At 44.0% G+C, this 17,242-nt stretch overlaps 1 protein-coding gene across 1 annotated transcript in view; it reads left to right on the top strand.

Annotated features, from left to right (window-relative positions):
- ERCC6 (ERCC excision repair 6, chromatin remodeling factor) overlaps window positions 1–17,242 on the top strand; it is a 201,916-nt gene that overhangs the window by 97,875 nt on the left and 86,799 nt on the right. The window lies entirely within an intron of this gene.

Below are 17,242 nucleotides of genomic sequence, written 5' to 3'. Positions count from 1 at the left end.
TATTGAAATACCCTGACGCCTGGCCGGAGATGCGCAATGCTGTGACTGGGGAGGTATACAGTGCTTGGATAGCCTGAATAAATTTGATGCTGAAGCCCTTCCAACAAAGCACAGCCCACAAAAACCCCCAGGAGACCCTGTTGACCGCCTTCTCGGCGTCCAACAGGATCACACCGAGGGGAGAGGCAGTGACCTGGGCCCAGTCCAGTAGGGCAGTGATGTGCCGGACGTGTTCCACCGTGTCCCTACCCGGGATAAACCCATCCTGCCGCAGGGAAACCAGTGGGACGATCACCTCAGCAAGCCTAGATGCTAACATTTTAGAGTATATTGTGCTATCACTGTTGATCAATGATATTGGTCGAAGAGATGAGATTTAGCTCAGGCTTATCCTTTTTTTATTTTTTATTTTTTGGGGGTTTCTTTGCAAAATACATGAATTTGTCGTTAAGGAGTCTTAATTTACACGATACATATACACTTATTATGAATCAAAGCATACAAAGGCCTGGAGCAAAATAAATGAAATACAGAAATATTCAGTATCAATACATACATAAAGAAGGCATTAGCCGTACATTAAGATAGTCCAAGATTCTTCAAATATCAGTATAAACTGCATGGGTGAACAAATAACAAGAATAGACCATCAAATAACAGATTCTATATGATTAGTGACCTTGCCCCAAATTTGTTGACCCAACTTCTTTTTTCTGTGCCCCTTAAGGGCATATAGGCTATGCTCCATATTATGTATTGCAAAGAAACGTGCCCTCCATAATTCAAAAGGTGGTGGTTCTTGCTGTAACCACCAAGAAGCAATTACAAGCCGATATACAGCTGTAACTAAAAATATTAACTTTGCATGTTGTTGTAATGGATCTAGGGCTGCCGGCCCCATTTCTACTCCTAATAATATCTGCGTACCACTTAATTGTATTGGAATACCCAGAATATCTGATACATAATTCTCCATCTGTGATAATAAAGATGTTAACCTCGGGCACCCAAAAAAAATATGGAGGTCATCCGCCGAAGGGTATCCACACCGAAAGCATTTCCCTATAACATCTCCCTGCCATTTGGAGATCTTATCAAGTGTGTAATATAAATTGAAGATGGATTTATAATGCTGTGCAGATAGTTTTGCTGAAAGAAATAGATTTGTGGCCATCTCCAACGATATTTCTATCTGAATATCCTGCCTCCCGAATTTGTTCCCCCATTTAGAATTTTGTTGCTCCAAGTCATTTGCCTTAGTGCCCAACATATGACCATATAACACCCCTATTTTTGCAGCTTTTATATTGTCTTCTATCAAGGGGTTAGCTTGCAGATTTATTGCTTTCTGAGATAGAAAGTTCCTGATTTGTAAGTACTTCGCAAAATTCTCCCTGGGATGCTGGTATTGCTCGCTGAGTTGCTCGAAGGATTTTAAACAACCATCACTATAAAAATCACCCAGCAGTCTTAATCCTTTTTGCCACCATACGTGCACTACCCGGTTCCATAGATCAATTGGCAGGAATATAAGAGATGTCAATGGTGTGTACCAAGAAATGTTCTCTATACCAAGCATTCTCCTTAATATTTTCCAAGTCTTATAAGCAGCCAGCAGGACCTTAAAACGTTTGCGTTTATAGTAACTCCATTCCTGATGCAACATCAAACAATTTTTAGCCTTCACTCCCAATAGCATCTGATAGATTGACGGGCTTTCTGCCAGATTCGGAGGACCTATCCCTATTAGCAGGACATTCATACCTTGAAGCATGCAAGCATAATAATAGAGAGAAAAATCTGGTACCGACCAACCTCCTAAATTTCTTGGTAAAATCATATAGCGCCCAGCACGGCGGGCCTTACCCCCAGCCCACATAAAATGCATACAGAGAGCCTGGAGCTGTGCTAAGCTTACTGTAGAAATTTCTAAAGGGACACATCGAAAAAAACATATTTGTGGCAATATCATCATTTTTAATAAACTACAGCGCCCAACTAGCGAAAGATGTAAACATTCCGCCTGGTCCAACTGTTTCCGCACCCCTGATGTTAAATCCTCCCAGTTAGTCTTGACGAGAGCCGATGGGGAAGCCCTTAGCTTAATCCCCAAATAAATAACCTCTTTACACACCCTAGGATCAGAATACTTTGGGAGATTGGCACATAATAACTGGGTTTTGGAAGCGTTCAGTTTATAGCCAGCAACTGAACCGAAGTTCGCGGCTATACTTTCGATCTCCTCCATTGCAGCTACAGGGCGTGGCGTAACAATTGCCACGGCTTATCCTTTTTTTGAATAGAACAATTGTTGTTTGGCGCCATGAGTCCGGAGCGACGCCGCCCTGTGCAGCCCTGAGAACAGATTAAAAATCCTGACTGATCTCGGCGAGGAATGTCCTGTAAAATTATAGAGGAACAGCATCTGGGCCAGCAGCCTTTTTGTTAGCTAAAGATTTAACTGCCGACTCAACCTCCTCCCATGTAATAGGGGCGGATAGTATCTCGTTCTGTTCAGTTGTAATCTTGGACGTATCCAAGTCGAGAAAGAAACCCTCAACCAAGGCCTCAGTCAAGGTGTCCCCAATATCTTCTGTGTAGAGCGTCGCATAGAACTTTTGGAACACATCAAAAACCCCCTCCTGTGTGTCCTGAACCACCCCATATTGATCCTGGATTTTAATGATGGGATTCTGTAAGCCTTTCTGCTGGAGCCTCTTCGCTAGTACTCTGCCTGAGTTGTCACCATACTCGAACATCATTGTATGATATTGGAGATACTTAGCAGCAAGGTCCTGCCTAAAAGATTCCAAAAGTTTAGACTTGATTATTGCGACCGTCTGCTGACTCTCCTCTATATTAAGGCTGTCCTTATTTCTACATGTTAATTCCAACTCTGCGAGCCTAACCTCCTCAATGCGGCTCTTCAGCTGCTCCTGCCCTGTCTTCCAGCGAAAAGAAGCAAAACTGTTGGTACCCCCACGCAGTGCGGCCTTTAAAGCATCCCAGACCATAGAGTCAGATATTGATATTTAAAAATTCAATTGACCACTTTCGCATATGTGTCTGATAGGCCTGGTCCAGCAAGAGTTTTCTTTCGAAAGTCCATGCCCTAGGGGCTCTGCCTACACGAGACCAGGGGCATACCACAATCAACGGATTATGATCCGATAAGATTCTTGAGGGAGCCGAGATAGAAGCTGCTTCCGCCACCTGGTCGGAGATAAAAAAAATAGTCCAAACGGACCATTTTACTATGGGGTCAGAATAATATGTGAAACCGTTGTCGTAACACTAGGACAGTCAATGGAAATTAATAGCCAAGTCCACTCTACTCATAAATCATAGAGTACAGGCTTCGAATGGTTGACGTCCAAGAAGAGAACAACTAGATCTGCCTGGGAATGTTGCGGCTACTGTTCAACTTGGTGCTATCCAGGGAGACTAGCAAAACTGAAAAGATGGTTGACAAAGGAGGTCCTAAAGGTGACAAGTGTTAGCCCTGTACTATGTGTAATCCCAAGATGCTTGGGAGCAGTGCTGGAGTAGAGGGGAGATCAAGGCGCCTTACAGATCTGGCAGGTTTTATAGTGCCAGATCCAGGCTGCCCTCAGGGAACCAGCCTGACAGTGTCCTGGTGCAATTTTCCAAAATCGGGACCCATACAGTGACGTCCCAATTTTCAGTGTGTGTTGTGTGCAGAGGAACAAGCAGCCCACAGGGGTAGAGGTAGGACTCTTACTTCCCGTTCCAACTTGGTGTGGTGCACATGCCTCACTTAAAAGTCAATCAGACACTCCGGTTGTCTGAGTCTTCCTGGTTGAGAAGAGTTGAAGCTCAAATGATGGCTATCACAGCTGGAATGAAGCACTTTGCTGCAGAATCAGAAAGATGGCAGTCAAATCATAAAGTGAGATTTGGGGATTTTTTGTGTCTGTCTCAGACTGTGTAAGTAAGAGGTGTTGATCGATGCATCAGAAAAAAGAACGTTAGAGTGGGGTCCTAGGGCTATTTTAACGACCCGACGGACACATGCCCTGCTAACACCATACAACTAGAAAAAGTATCCGGGGGTCTAGAGAGAAGCTACGAGTCTTACTATGGAGACATCAAAAAGAAATGTTATGTGATAAACAAAGTGATGTGACTATGTGTCATGCTGCACGCAAATTCCCATATTTGGAAAAGTGACCATCAGCTCCCACCTGGTTCCGCCCTACATCATTTGGGCTCTCCTTACCCAGGAGAAAGTGCAGTATGTCTATCAGTGTAGTATTGATAGATCAACTTCAGAAAAATCCAAAGTTATGCTGGTAGGACTGCTGGATTGTCTATAGTGGGTAGCTGAATTACAGTGCCAAATTAAATGCGTGAAAATAGTGCAATGTTAAAATTAGGTAGTTATTGAGTGGATAGAAAAATATTTTATTAGATTCCCTCAAAACTCCTAATATTAAAATGTGAAAAAGCAAACAGATTTGACATAATATCTGTTAATCAGTAGGGTCAACATGTTTCAGCAGAAGCATGCCATGTAAAAAAGGGCGAATGTGTATATTCACACTAATAACCGCTTAGTTTATACTTACTAATAAGTGTTTATCATTGGATTGGTCCTCTGTTGCAACTGGGTGGACTTGTTATAATACTCTTTGGACGTTTAACCGTGCCCCCCCCCCTCCAATTGTTAGCTCATCTGAGCCCATGATTCAATATCTACTATGTAAGTAATGCAACGGGATCACCCAGAAAAGCTTCTCAGGCCTCGCCATGGCTATGGAAGGTCTTCTATGAACGCCAAAACTATGTTACAAAGCAGTACCAAGAAGAACCCCTTTTAAATATCTTGGAGAAGGAAACATTGAGAAAAAGGTGCAATGGTCTAAATGTCTAAGGGCCCGATGTAGGTCGGTTGGTGACGGCCGAAAATTTGTATTTTCGGCTGTTACCGATCGGTAAATAGGTGATTGGAATGTAGGGGGCATTATTTTACCGAATCGGTAAAATTACCGATTCAGTAATTTTACCGAATCGGTAAAATAAAAAATCGGTAAATTTACCGAATCTGAGCCACCCATATGTAGGTGGGACTCTTCAGAGTCCCAGGAGCCTTACCGAATCGGTATTTTACCATCAAATCCAATTTGATGGTAAAATACCGATTCCGGTGTGCATGCACATGTGTGCATGCACATGTGTGCATGCACACCTATGCCATGTGACAGGCAGACCTGCCCTTAGGGCATGTATGCCTGCCACATGGCAACAGAGCCTGTTTTGGGGGTGCCAGAGGGTGTCAAAGTGACACCCCCTGCACCATTGTGAAAATCGGTATTTACCGATTCGGTAAATACCGAATCGGTAATGCCCATAGGAATGAATAGGCATTACCGATTCGGTATTTACCGAATCGGTAAATACCGAAATCATCCGATTCGGTATACCAGCACATCTGGAATACCTACATGTCGACCCCATAGATTTACCGATTTTTAATTACCGAATCGGTAAAATTCGGGAATTTAAAATCGGTAAATCTATTTCACCTATATCTGGCCCTTGGTGCTTTAGGAGTAGGGAACAGCCTAGCAAGGTGCAATGGGAGCCAAGCTGCACGCAAGCTGCACGTGCCCCAGACCTAAAGAGTACCATGGGCGCACGTGCACGACACATAAACAGTGCACTCTCAAAGGTGTCCCGAAGCAATGGAGGCTGCGTGTGAAACGAAACTTCCACATGAAACTGACACATGGAGATGCACCGTTTCAACCCGTCAAACTATACTGGGGCTGAACTTGATAAGATCTCGAGAATATAGTGATAGTAGAACGATCCACTGTACCTTATGAGCTGCACCTAGTGCGCAATGAAGGTTGACGCGCACTATTACACACCCCGCATTAGGCTGCAAACGTTGCAGCCATAATCAGCCTGTTGGAAGGTACTCTGTACTTCAGCCGCCGCACATTTACTAGAAGCGCCAACCAATAGCCAAGGGAAGCTTGACTGCACCGGGAAGCCTGAAACAGTGACGTTTGTGGAAAGACCTTCAGGGCACTTCTGCGTCACGTAACAGCCCCCAGCGTCCGAGCGGGGTGTGTAGCGCTTGGATCATATCACAACCCTCAGTGGACCTTTTGGGGGCCTCTGGACAAGGTTCCCAGAGGATGTGGAGCGCGTGCAGCCCTCGGATCAGGTCACAACCCCTAGTGCACTCTCTGGGGGCCGCGTGCTGCCCGCACAGTTCTGTGCACTCAGCGGCTGCGATGCTAGCACTTTGATTCCACTCCGTCAGCACAAATGGCTGTTTATTAAAGGTTTGCCTTGAAGGAGGTTGTAATTAATTAAAGGCAGGGTAATGTGCGCAGGAAGGAGCTGTTTGCTGTAAATGGCCGCTCCCGTGCCTGACACTCTGATTAATGAGTGCTGTTTTCTCTGGCGTCGGCTTCCAGGAGCTGGGGGTCTCCCGTGCCCTCCGGCGGGAGCAGCCCATCCACACAACATCTTGTGGTGACAGCAGCTGCCTCATTACAGACAGCTCTGTTCAGCGCGTGCCGACAACACCAGCAAAGGTGACATGTTCAGGAGCTCTTCAATTCAGAGGTCTGCCGCGGCGTGCGTGCCCCGAGGCGCCGGGAGCGCGGGAACCCCAGGCAGAGGCTCAGCGATGAGGCGGGGCGCGGCGCGAAGGGAGGAGGCTGAGGCGGCTGCGACCGCAGCATTGTTGTGCCCACAGACTACACAATACAGGGAGATGTGAAGGGTCCCAAAACACGGGGGAGGTGGGGTACCGGGCGAAGACTTCAGGTCCGACGGGTGGCGAGAGCAGGAATCGTATACCGTGCTCGAGTAGATGACAAAGTATGTGTACATATATGTATATAGAGATAACTCTAATCACTATTATATGCAGTAGTAGACCTTTGTACTCTCTACCATTCCTATGTGACTCAGGGTATATCCATTTGTATCTCTTGAGTGACTTTACTACTTGTACATTTGCAATTTTTCTTTCTGTTTGTATCTCTTCCTTGTATGACTTTACATCTTGTACATTTGCATTTTTTTCTGTTTTTATATTTTATGTAACGCATGTAATCCTAAGTCCTTATGTTTTGCAACTGGTTCTTATGTACAGCGCTCTGACACCTTCGGGTAAAGTTTGCGCCATATAAAATCGCATTAAATAAAATAGAATAAAGAAAATAAAGTAATTTCAGGGGGGTGGGGGGAGAGGGGGGCAGGTGCGCCCACCAACCAGGTGGGTGGATATGTTCAGCAGGGACTGGGGTGACTTAACCCCTTGGGCGCGGCCGCGATTCGGCGCCTGTGCGGCACTTCTGAAGAGTGGGCGGGTTCGTGACGGCTCCCAGCCGTCATCAGCACACGGGCACTGTGATGCATGACGGCTGGGGGCCGTAATCAGCATGGAAGGGGTTAATACGGGTAGATAGCAATAGATAAATAAACCTTGTGATGATCAGGCTAGCAATCAAGTGAGGCATTATACGCCACCACTTTTGGATTGCTGAATTTCTCCACACTCGTCTTCAAAAGGCGGTATCGGATCAGAGTAGGACAACGTGACCCGGTCGCCGTTTTTGCTCTTCTGCTCCCGTGTCTTTCTGACACGAGCCCATACCAAAAATGCATAGTTATGACCGAGCGTTTGCACGCTTTTAATGCCAAACTTTACACGTACCTTCTCTCTCTAGTGAAATAATTTACTAAGTAGCGTCACAGACGTTTAAAAAAAAAAAAAAAAAAAAAACAGCTCCTCTGCTTCTCCCCGCATCTGACTGACCTGATACAGCCTTCAGCAGGTGGGTAAGGACGTAGTACGCAACTGGCTTTAGAGCCCTGGGTCTTTTCAGTGCTACCTCTGATGGATGCTGTTGGCTTGACCAACGCCGGCTCTGAAGACATCTCTCCACAAATTAGACAACATGATTTTCAGCGCTTGTTCTGCTGTCTACCTATGCTGGGTAAGGGCAAAAAGAACAATTGATGGACAGAATGCAGAGCAATGTCATACATTCACCCCAGTACAGAGATCTGGGCCTAAATCCAGCATTTTTTTGCTCACCATGCCATTCCAGTTTGGACCCAGCCATATGCAAATCAGTTTTGACCCTGCGCCCAATGGGAACAGTCCAGCCTGAACTGTCAGGCCAGGTCCTTCCTGGACTGGAAACAGGCATCTGCTGGGTAAAGGCATCGTCGAACCATAATTCTTATGACGGAATAGACCCTGCAGGCTGTAACAAATACACATTATGCAAATAGAACTTGGATTGCAATTTGAAGTTTCTCTATAATTACTGCACACATGCCTGTCCTGTGTTTTCCATTTGTCATTATAGTCCTTCCATGCTAGTGCAGTTCTTTACACCACTATCAAATTGTAGTCCTACTTGTTTGACAACTTCCTGTCCCGGTTTTGGTTTAGGTTTAGAAAATCTTGTCATCCCATCCTTATCATCCAAGCATAGGCGCTTTTACCTCCTTCCATTCGTAGTATGGATATACACATTTCCTTCCACAACCAGTCAAAACCTGGCTTTTACACTTTAAAAAAACAAAACACTTTAATTTCTCTGATTTCATTGTCTATTAAGGTAGTACACTACATAAACATACAGCTTGGATTACCTGAGAGTAATCAAAGGGATCACAGAAAAGGGAGGTCGTGAAGGCTGACCTCTATAGATCCTCTTGCACAGAAGAGGATTAGTCATTCAGAAATTCTGTTGGTTACAGTACCTTGGAAACAATGACAAAACAAAGACATTGGGAGGCGCCGGGGAGGGGAGGGGCGGTGTCACTGAGGCCGGTGCAACGTCGGTTCCTTGCTGTTTGTGCAGGTTGCTGGCACGTCGGTGCTTGAGATGGCGCTTTGCACAACGGAGGTTGAGGCATTACTGAAGCAAGTGAGGTGTCTGTTCCTGGAGGCAGTGCAGAGTTGGTGAGCCACTGTAGCCCAGGGATGTTGCGAAGGAGGAGATGCAGCATTGGCAGCGAGGCATTGGTTCTGCTGGCAATGCATCATCGATTTCACAGTGTTGATGTCAAACCACAGGGCCACCGATGCGGAGTCAAAGTCCAGCGCCACAGACTTCGGTGGCGTGGTATTTCTGGACTCCCTGCTGCAGCGGCGTTGGGACCTTTGTTGCAAGTCGTGGTCGTTGCATTTAGTTGAGTGGGGACCACAGCTCCGGTGCGGGAAACATCACTTACAACGCAACTTTTACCGCGCAGTGCCTTTACTACGCAACTTTTACAACGCAAACCATTACAACGCATTGCGCTGGGGGGGCGCTCTAGGATAGGGAATAGGTTTAATTTACTGTCCAACACCTTCCCTACTATCCACGGGGTCTGGAGTTGGAATAGTAAATTAAACTATTCACTATCCAGCACCCCAAAGCACTATGCGTTGTAATGGTATGCGTTGTAAAACCCGCGTTGTAAAAGCATGCGATGTAAAAGCATGCGTTGTAATGTCGTACATCCCTCCGGTGCAGGCAGCAACGTCACCCTCAAAGTTGATGTGCTAGTTTCTTCTTTCTTAGCAAAGCAAACTCTCTTCCAAGGGCCCACAAACTAGATTTGGCATCACTTGGCAAAGTAGGGTTCTCAGCAGGAAAGCCCGGATGCTACAGGTGAAGTCTTTGATGGCCCTGAGACTTCCAACAGGAGGGAAGCTCAACTCAAGCCCTTGGAGCAACTTTGAAAGCGGGATGCAGAAAACAAAGTCCAGTCCGTTCACCCACAGGACGGAAGCAGCAGCAGGCCAGCACAGCAAAGCAAACAGCAAAGTGGCAGTCTCTCCTGGCAGAATGTCCTCAATCCAGAAGTGTTCTCAGTATATGGTGTAGGAGGTCTAGTACTTATACCCATTTCTGCCTTTAAAGTGGGCAAACCTCAAAGGAAAGTCTTTGCAGTGCACAATACCCTGCCCTTCCTGGCCTTTGCTCCTGACACACTGCAGGGGGATGAGACTGTTTTGTGAGGGGACCAGCACTGCCCTATTCAGGTGCAAGTGTAAACTCCTCCCACCACTCTAGCTCAGGAAGACCCATCATCCTTGTGATGGGCCATCAGGATATACATTACACACCTCAGTTCCCTTTATGTATGACTTTCTAGAGGAAATTCACAAGACCAACTGTCATCCAGCCCAGACAGGTATTCTTGGGACAGGAAGAGGCACAAAATGGTTAGGTAATAAAATGCCCACTTTCTGAAAGTGTAATGAAAAACACCTGTAGTGCACTCAAGTTATATTGCTCTTGCGAAACAAGGTATTCAAAACTAAACCAAATTGGTGTGCTGACCTTGAAATGGTGCTCTCTAACCACCAATTCTGAAAGAAATTACAACTAGGACTGTCTGTCTTAGACAAGGTCTGCACTACCCTATTGCACTCCTCCTGGAGTGCACATCACATTTTTTACTCATAAATACAGTGCTGAGAAAGTATGCAACGCTTAATCACGAATCATCAATAGTAAGTGAAAATTGTTAAACAATAAGGTGAACACTAAAATAAAATAGAATTCTCTTTTGTCCAGTGTTGCTTGATGCTTCTTTTTTTATTCAAAGATTCAATGTGGAACAAACCATGGGTTTCATTATGCGTGATTCCAATAATTCCCAATGCATTTCGGGTGTTGATATACACCCTTCTTCAGGGAACAAAATCTATAACTAATATAACCTACATCAATGATTGATGAGTACAATATTTACTTTTGCCTCATGTACTTAGGGGAGTGTAACATTATGCGCATTCACATATTGCAGAGACCAAGTGAGGTGAAAATAGTGCAACTTGAAAAGATTTTATGGAGAAGATTTTGTGGTCAATCAGATAAAAAAAGATTTTAAAAAGGCAGGATTCACATCATGTTTGTATGAAGGAGAAACAATTGTAAACACTCTAATATGCCTGAAGGGTGTGTGTTAGTCTGGAAAATCGTCGACATGCTGGTTGGAAGCTCTATTTTTACACAGAGCGAGAGTATTCTTTCGATTGACTAGCGTTCAGTTGGTCCAGGCAGCGTCATTTGACAGACGAGATCACACTTCTCACTCACTTTTGTGATGGGGTCACGTTTGTGGTTTTGTGAGTTTTTTTTTCCTCACTTGGTCTCTGTAATATGTGAATGCACATAATGTTACACTCCCCTAAGTATATGAGGCAAAAGTAAATATTGTACATATCAATCATTGATGTATGTTATATTTGTTAGAGATTTTTCCCTGAAGAAGGGTGTATATCAACACCCGAAATGCATTGGGAATTATTGGAATCACGCATAATGAAACCTATGGCTTGTTCCACATTGCATCTTTGAATAAAAAAGAAGCATCAAGCAACACTGGACAAAAGAGAATTCTATTTTATTTTAGTGTTCACCTTTTTGTATAACAATTTTCACTTACTATTGATGATTTGTGATTAAGCGTTGCATACTTTCTCAGCTCTGTATTTATGAGTAAAAAATGTGATGTGCACTCCAGGTGGAGTGCAATAGGGTAATGCAGACCTTGTCTAAGACAGACAGGCTTAGTTAGTAATCACTTTCTGAAAGTGGCATTTCAGAACTGCAGTTTTTAAAACCAACTACACTAAAATATGTATTTTTAAATTGTGAGTCCAGAGACACCTAACTCCAATTTTCTATTGACTTTTAATTGCAAGATACACGTGTAAGATGCTACAAGGCAGCTCCAATGCTAATCTACGGGAGAGATAGGCCTTGCTGTAGTGAAAAGCTAAATTAGCTATGTTTCACTACCAGGCATGTAAAACACAACAGTACATGTCCTACCTTTTAAATGCACTGCCCCCTGCCCTTGGGGCTACCTAAGGCGTACCTTAGGGGTATCTTGCATGTAATAATAGGGAAGGTTTGGGCCTGACAAGTGTGTGAACTTGTCAGGTCGACAGGGTAGTTTAAAACTGCACACATAGACACCGCTGTGGCAGGCCCGAGACATGTCTGCTAGCCTACTCATGTGGGTGGCACAATCGGTGCTGAAGGCCCACTAGTAGCATTTGACTTACAGGCCCTGAGCATACCTGTTGCTAGGTACTAGGTACTGACTAGTAAATCAAACAGGCCAATCGTGTGGAACACCAAAAACCATTACATTTTAGACAGAGCGGCAGTGGTAAAGTGCCCAGAGTCCTAAAACCATCAAAAATGAAGTTCAGCCTACAGTCAAAAACAGGAGGTTGGATACAGAAATACAGGAAAAACCACACCAAAAGATGCCAGGTCTAACAGTCAGGATGAACAAGCAGTATGTATACTGGCACTACAGCTCGTGTGCACAAGCGCAGATGCATCCACATGTGCGTAGGTGTCATCCACAGAGTACAGAGCATAAGCCTGGAGCAGAAGTTTCACTTTGCCTTCACAGAGGAGCAATATCAACAGAAGTACAGGAAAGAACACTGACTCACATGCTCAACTATCGTAGCAGGCCCTTGGTACAGTTGCACGTGGATTGATCCAAGTGCATTCAGCTGCATCCCCCAATAATCATTGTTCAGGCCCCAGTGTGTAGTAGGTTGATGGGGGGGGTTGCAAGCTGAGGGTGGTAGAATTCTGGCAATTATGTTTGCATTGAAATAAGGATTTACATAGTGGAGCTTTTCAATTCCTGGTATGACATTGGCGTTGTAAACACATGGACAATGTGGATTTGGGCATGAGAGTGTTGTTGTACAAACCAGAAGAATAGGCATGGTTGCAATGTAGTGGTGCTTTACATACCAGATTAAGAATACCCCTAGAGCAGTGTTACTTTACATACGTTGGTAATATGGACTCTTATATTGCACTGCTGCTTTAGATATGTGGTAAGCGGGATTCTGAAATGACAGTGATGCTTTACATAGTTCCCCAATGTGTGTTTTGGCATTCAGTATTTCTGTGGCAATGTAGATAGTGCCATTGCAATGCTTGCTTTACATGCAGTTTGGTGTGGTCACTGGTATTATGGAAGTAACTTTATACCATCAATGTGTAAGACGGGAGCCTTTATAAGTCCAAGCACTGGCCAGTAGATGAAGGAGTGTGATTACATCTTTGTACCATAAACACAAAACTGTTTTTGTTCCTCAAGGGAACAGAATTCTGAACTTGCAGCGCCTTGCCCACATGAGATGCTGCCTAATATTAAGCAAAGGTGATCATGATGTGTCCTCATTCAATATTTAAAAAACCTTTAATATATTAGCTTGGTAATACCTTTTCTCTGTTTTAAAGCGGTGTAACCTGGGCCCCTACTTTATGAGCTGGGTCAGCATAGTACCAATATCAGGATAGAGTCTACTCTAATTTGCTTATTTCTGCCTACAACTAATTTGCATATGGTTGTCATACACTTTCTACTATTTCAGTAAGACTGCGTTTGGGTAACATAAACGTCAAAACTATGTGGGGCTGGGTCCGTGCACACCAACAGAATATGTTGACCTAAGTCCTGGCTAGTACACAGTGCACCATCTGGACCTCTAACCTTGCAAGGTTCTGGATGATATATGCAACCTCAGAACATGAAAACCCTGATTCCCGAACGAAATCAAGGAAACGGATCTACCCTCTTGTTAGCTCGAGCATGTCCATAGGGAGACACAAGAAGTACACACATTGGCATTTCAAACATTTATTGACGCAATTGGATTCTTGCTTAAAATACATGCACTGCAATGATTAATAGAATGGAGCTAAACAGTATTGTCAGTGTTACAGGAATGGTGAAAAGCATGAACAGTTTAACCATTGTGCAATTGTGTTGATTACATGCATACATAGAATTGTAGTCCTACCTAGCACTACCTAACTCCAAAGCATGTGGTGTGCAAGTCTGCCAGAATTCCTTATAGTGGCCTAACTCCCCTTTACCTGCGGGTGTGTGTCATCTGATAGCCAGTCTTGGTGTCGAAGAGGCAGCATTCCCTCTCAGGTTGGTAATGGGATTCAGCGGGGCTAGAATTCCGGCATGGGGCGACCTCGACAATCCCATCGAAATGCTCCTCTGTCAAAACAAAGGCTGAGTACAGTTTATATAATAAACTTCATCTATTCTGTCTATGCCGGAGTTCTGGTCTGGCTGTCTGTGTTGATTGTACTTACACAGAGCTGTTACCGAACGGACAACAACAACATTTTGCGCAGTGAACTTAGTCCTTGTACAGAATATTTCAGGGCTTGATACGATGCGTACGAAGTAGTGTAAGTGTAAGCAAACCAATTTCTGAGCACATTATCCCACATGGGCACGCAAGCAACCGTGTGTTAAAAGTCATCATTTAAAAAGGATGTCAGCCTAAAATGTGAACATGTAAAATACACTTGTTTTGTGCACAGGGCCTATGTAACCTCACAACAGTGAATCCCTGTCATTAGGAGCAAAGGTCGCAAAACAATATTGGTTGAATGTGGTGTAGCAAAATGATCGGAGGTTGAGAGTAATCTAAGCACTCTGTCCATCACTTTTGTTCCTCTCTCAGAGGAGCTGCCTGTCTGTTGGAAGTCACATTAGACAAAGGCCTGCGGGTCTGTCCTTGTCCTTTTGGGGTGTGGAAGCAAAAAAAGACATACAAGGTCACCCTAATTCCATAGATTTTGAAACTTTATAGTTCCAGAGCCTGTGCTCTGCAAAGAAATCCAAGCCCAGTGGCACACAAGATATCTGGCTTTAAAATTTCCCCATGCCTTATCATTTGCAACCAGCCCCCAGCTAGCCAGTCGTGAGATATTTGCTGTGCATTTCTTTGCTTCTTTTAAAAGTTTTATATAGTGTGAACATGACCCTTGCAGGTATCAGAGCGCTTTAAACATGTTCAGAGAGCAGAGACATATGGAACCAATAAAACTCCCCAGAAAAGGGAGGATCACCACAATATATAGATACAAATAGATTTGATAGTACAAAAACAATAGTAAAAACAAACCCAATAATTGTGTGAGCAGCTTAAATGTGATAGTCTATGTTGGATGAACTCAGGGTTTCAGTTAGAAGCTCCATGAGCAAGTTAAAGAGAGTGGGTGAGAGGGAGGAACCCTCTGGGATCCCTAGTGTGGCCTGAATGATCTTAGATGGGGAATGATTAACCTTGAATCTTTGAGTTCTGTTTTGGAGAAACAAGGTGAACCAGTTTAGGACGGACCCTGATAGGCCCATTTTGTGTTCCAGTAAGTATAGTAAGTTGTTGTGCTTAACCACATCGAGTGCTGGCGATAGATCAAGGAGAATTAGAAGGCAAGATTTGTTCTGATCCAACATTTTAGTGCGTCATCCACTTTGTGTGTAAGAACTGATTCAGTACTGTGCCCAGGGGCGATGCCGGTTTGGAATTGGCCCAGAAGGCAGAATTGTTCAAATCTGGTTACAGAGTTGGATGTGTACACATTTTTCAAGGAGCTGTGACAGAGCTGTAATGTTGGTGATAGGGCGGAAGTTGTTTAGATCAGTGTGATCTGCAGTTTTTTTTTTTTTAGAATGGAGGACAACTGCCCAGACTTTAGGCAGTCAGGGATAGTGCTTTGAAGTAGAGGGGCATTACAATCTTGGTTCAAAGTGGGAGTATTAACAGCTTGATCTCATTGAAGAAATTGGAGGGTCATTGAAGTGGTTTTAGTGTTTCAGCATTGATAGAATTATGAGAATGGTGCTTTCCGGAAAGGTTTGAAAGAAATCCATGAGGTTTTGTTTTTGAGGATGTCCCGAGGTAACCATGAGGTTGCAACAATTACGGAGGAGGAGAGGCTGGAGAGAGGTAAGAGAGGACAATGCTCCAAAGCTATCTTTAAACCTTTTCCCATGTTTTCCGTCTTTTCAAGTAAGAAGGAGGCAAATTCCTCACAGTTTGGTAACGGACTGGATCCAGCTAGGTGAGGATTGGGTAGACCATTTGATTGGAGTTAAACAAGTTAAATAGTTTTTTGGGTCAGTTTCTAGCTTGATCTAGTTGGTTTCTAGGATCATTACTCCTAAAACACAAACCTTTAAAACCATGATCAGCCAGTTGGAAGGTACTCTTTACGTTAGCTTCTGGACATTTTCCAGAAGCTCCAACCTATAGCCAAGGCAAGCTACGGGGGGGGGGGGGTTGGGGGGGGGGGGGGGGGGGAGACCTGGAAACCTGATGCAGTGACATTTGTGCAGAGACACTTTGAAACTATTTCGTTGCACTCTATCAGAGTCTAGGTCCATTGAGCTGCTTTGAACCAAATGAGAAACCAGACTGTTGTTGGCTAGCACATTTATTTTCTGCATCCTTCATCTACTTTGCCTAAATAAGTTAACTATAGTGAATCCCCAAAATCGTGAGCCATCTGCTACAGTCATTTCCATTGACTAATGATATCTAGTGTTTGACATAATCCAAGTGGAAAATCTTTTTCAAAATAGCCCCCAATCATTTGGTATAGAGACTTCCCAGTGTTTACCATGGTGGTCTGTTTTAAATAACTAAATGCTTTACGTTCTTGAGCCCAGACCCCTAATCACCATTTAGTGTAAGCCTAAAATACTCCGCAAATACCAAAACTGGAGACTCCAGCAAACTAAGGCAGTTTTGGCTATGTATACAGGGTCAAAGATCAGTTATCAGTCACTTGTTCTTTCCAATAATTCTCTTTTACCACAAGACCTGAAGTACATGCCCAACATCTGGACATTCTCAATGCTTGAAGAATCTCCTTATGCATAAACAAGTCCAAAGTGGTTACAGGCTGAGTCTCTGCTCTCCCCATGCCTCACCAGCCGCCAAATGCTTAAATCTGCCTGTGAGCCCGGAATCATCCGTAGTGTAGTAGCGTTTCTTCTACATCTACATGTGCATAATAGCGCCAAGAAACTGCTCAGTGAATGTGCGCTTTATAAATTGCTAAAAATTCAAAATTCAAATAATAGAGTAGGAGTATTTGATGTAAGTGATTTGGATGTGTAAGAAATACAGTTAAGTAAATATCCTAAATCCACATCCCCTTTTTAAATGAAGCAGGGGTTTCGTAACTATGTTTGCAGTAGTATGAGCTCTCCGTTACCTTCATTTTCTTCTGGGTGTCAGTCATTAGCCTCCTCCTTCCTACACAAGACTTTCTCCCTTTACATTTTGTTTAATGTGAAAAGTGTAGAAAATATGGTACAATGGTGCATCAGGATGCTATCTTGCTCTGTTGGACATCTCTATCCACTATCCAAGGCCTCTTTACAT

This window comes from Lissotriton vulgaris, chromosome 5 (genome assembly GCF_964263255.1).
Source record: "Lissotriton vulgaris chromosome 5, aLisVul1.2, whole genome shotgun sequence".
NCBI classification, from domain to species: domain Eukaryota; kingdom Metazoa; phylum Chordata; class Amphibia; order Caudata; family Salamandridae; genus Lissotriton; species Lissotriton vulgaris.
Note: the sequence above shows the minus strand (reverse complement) of the source record. Positions and strands in the feature narration are given on the sequence as shown.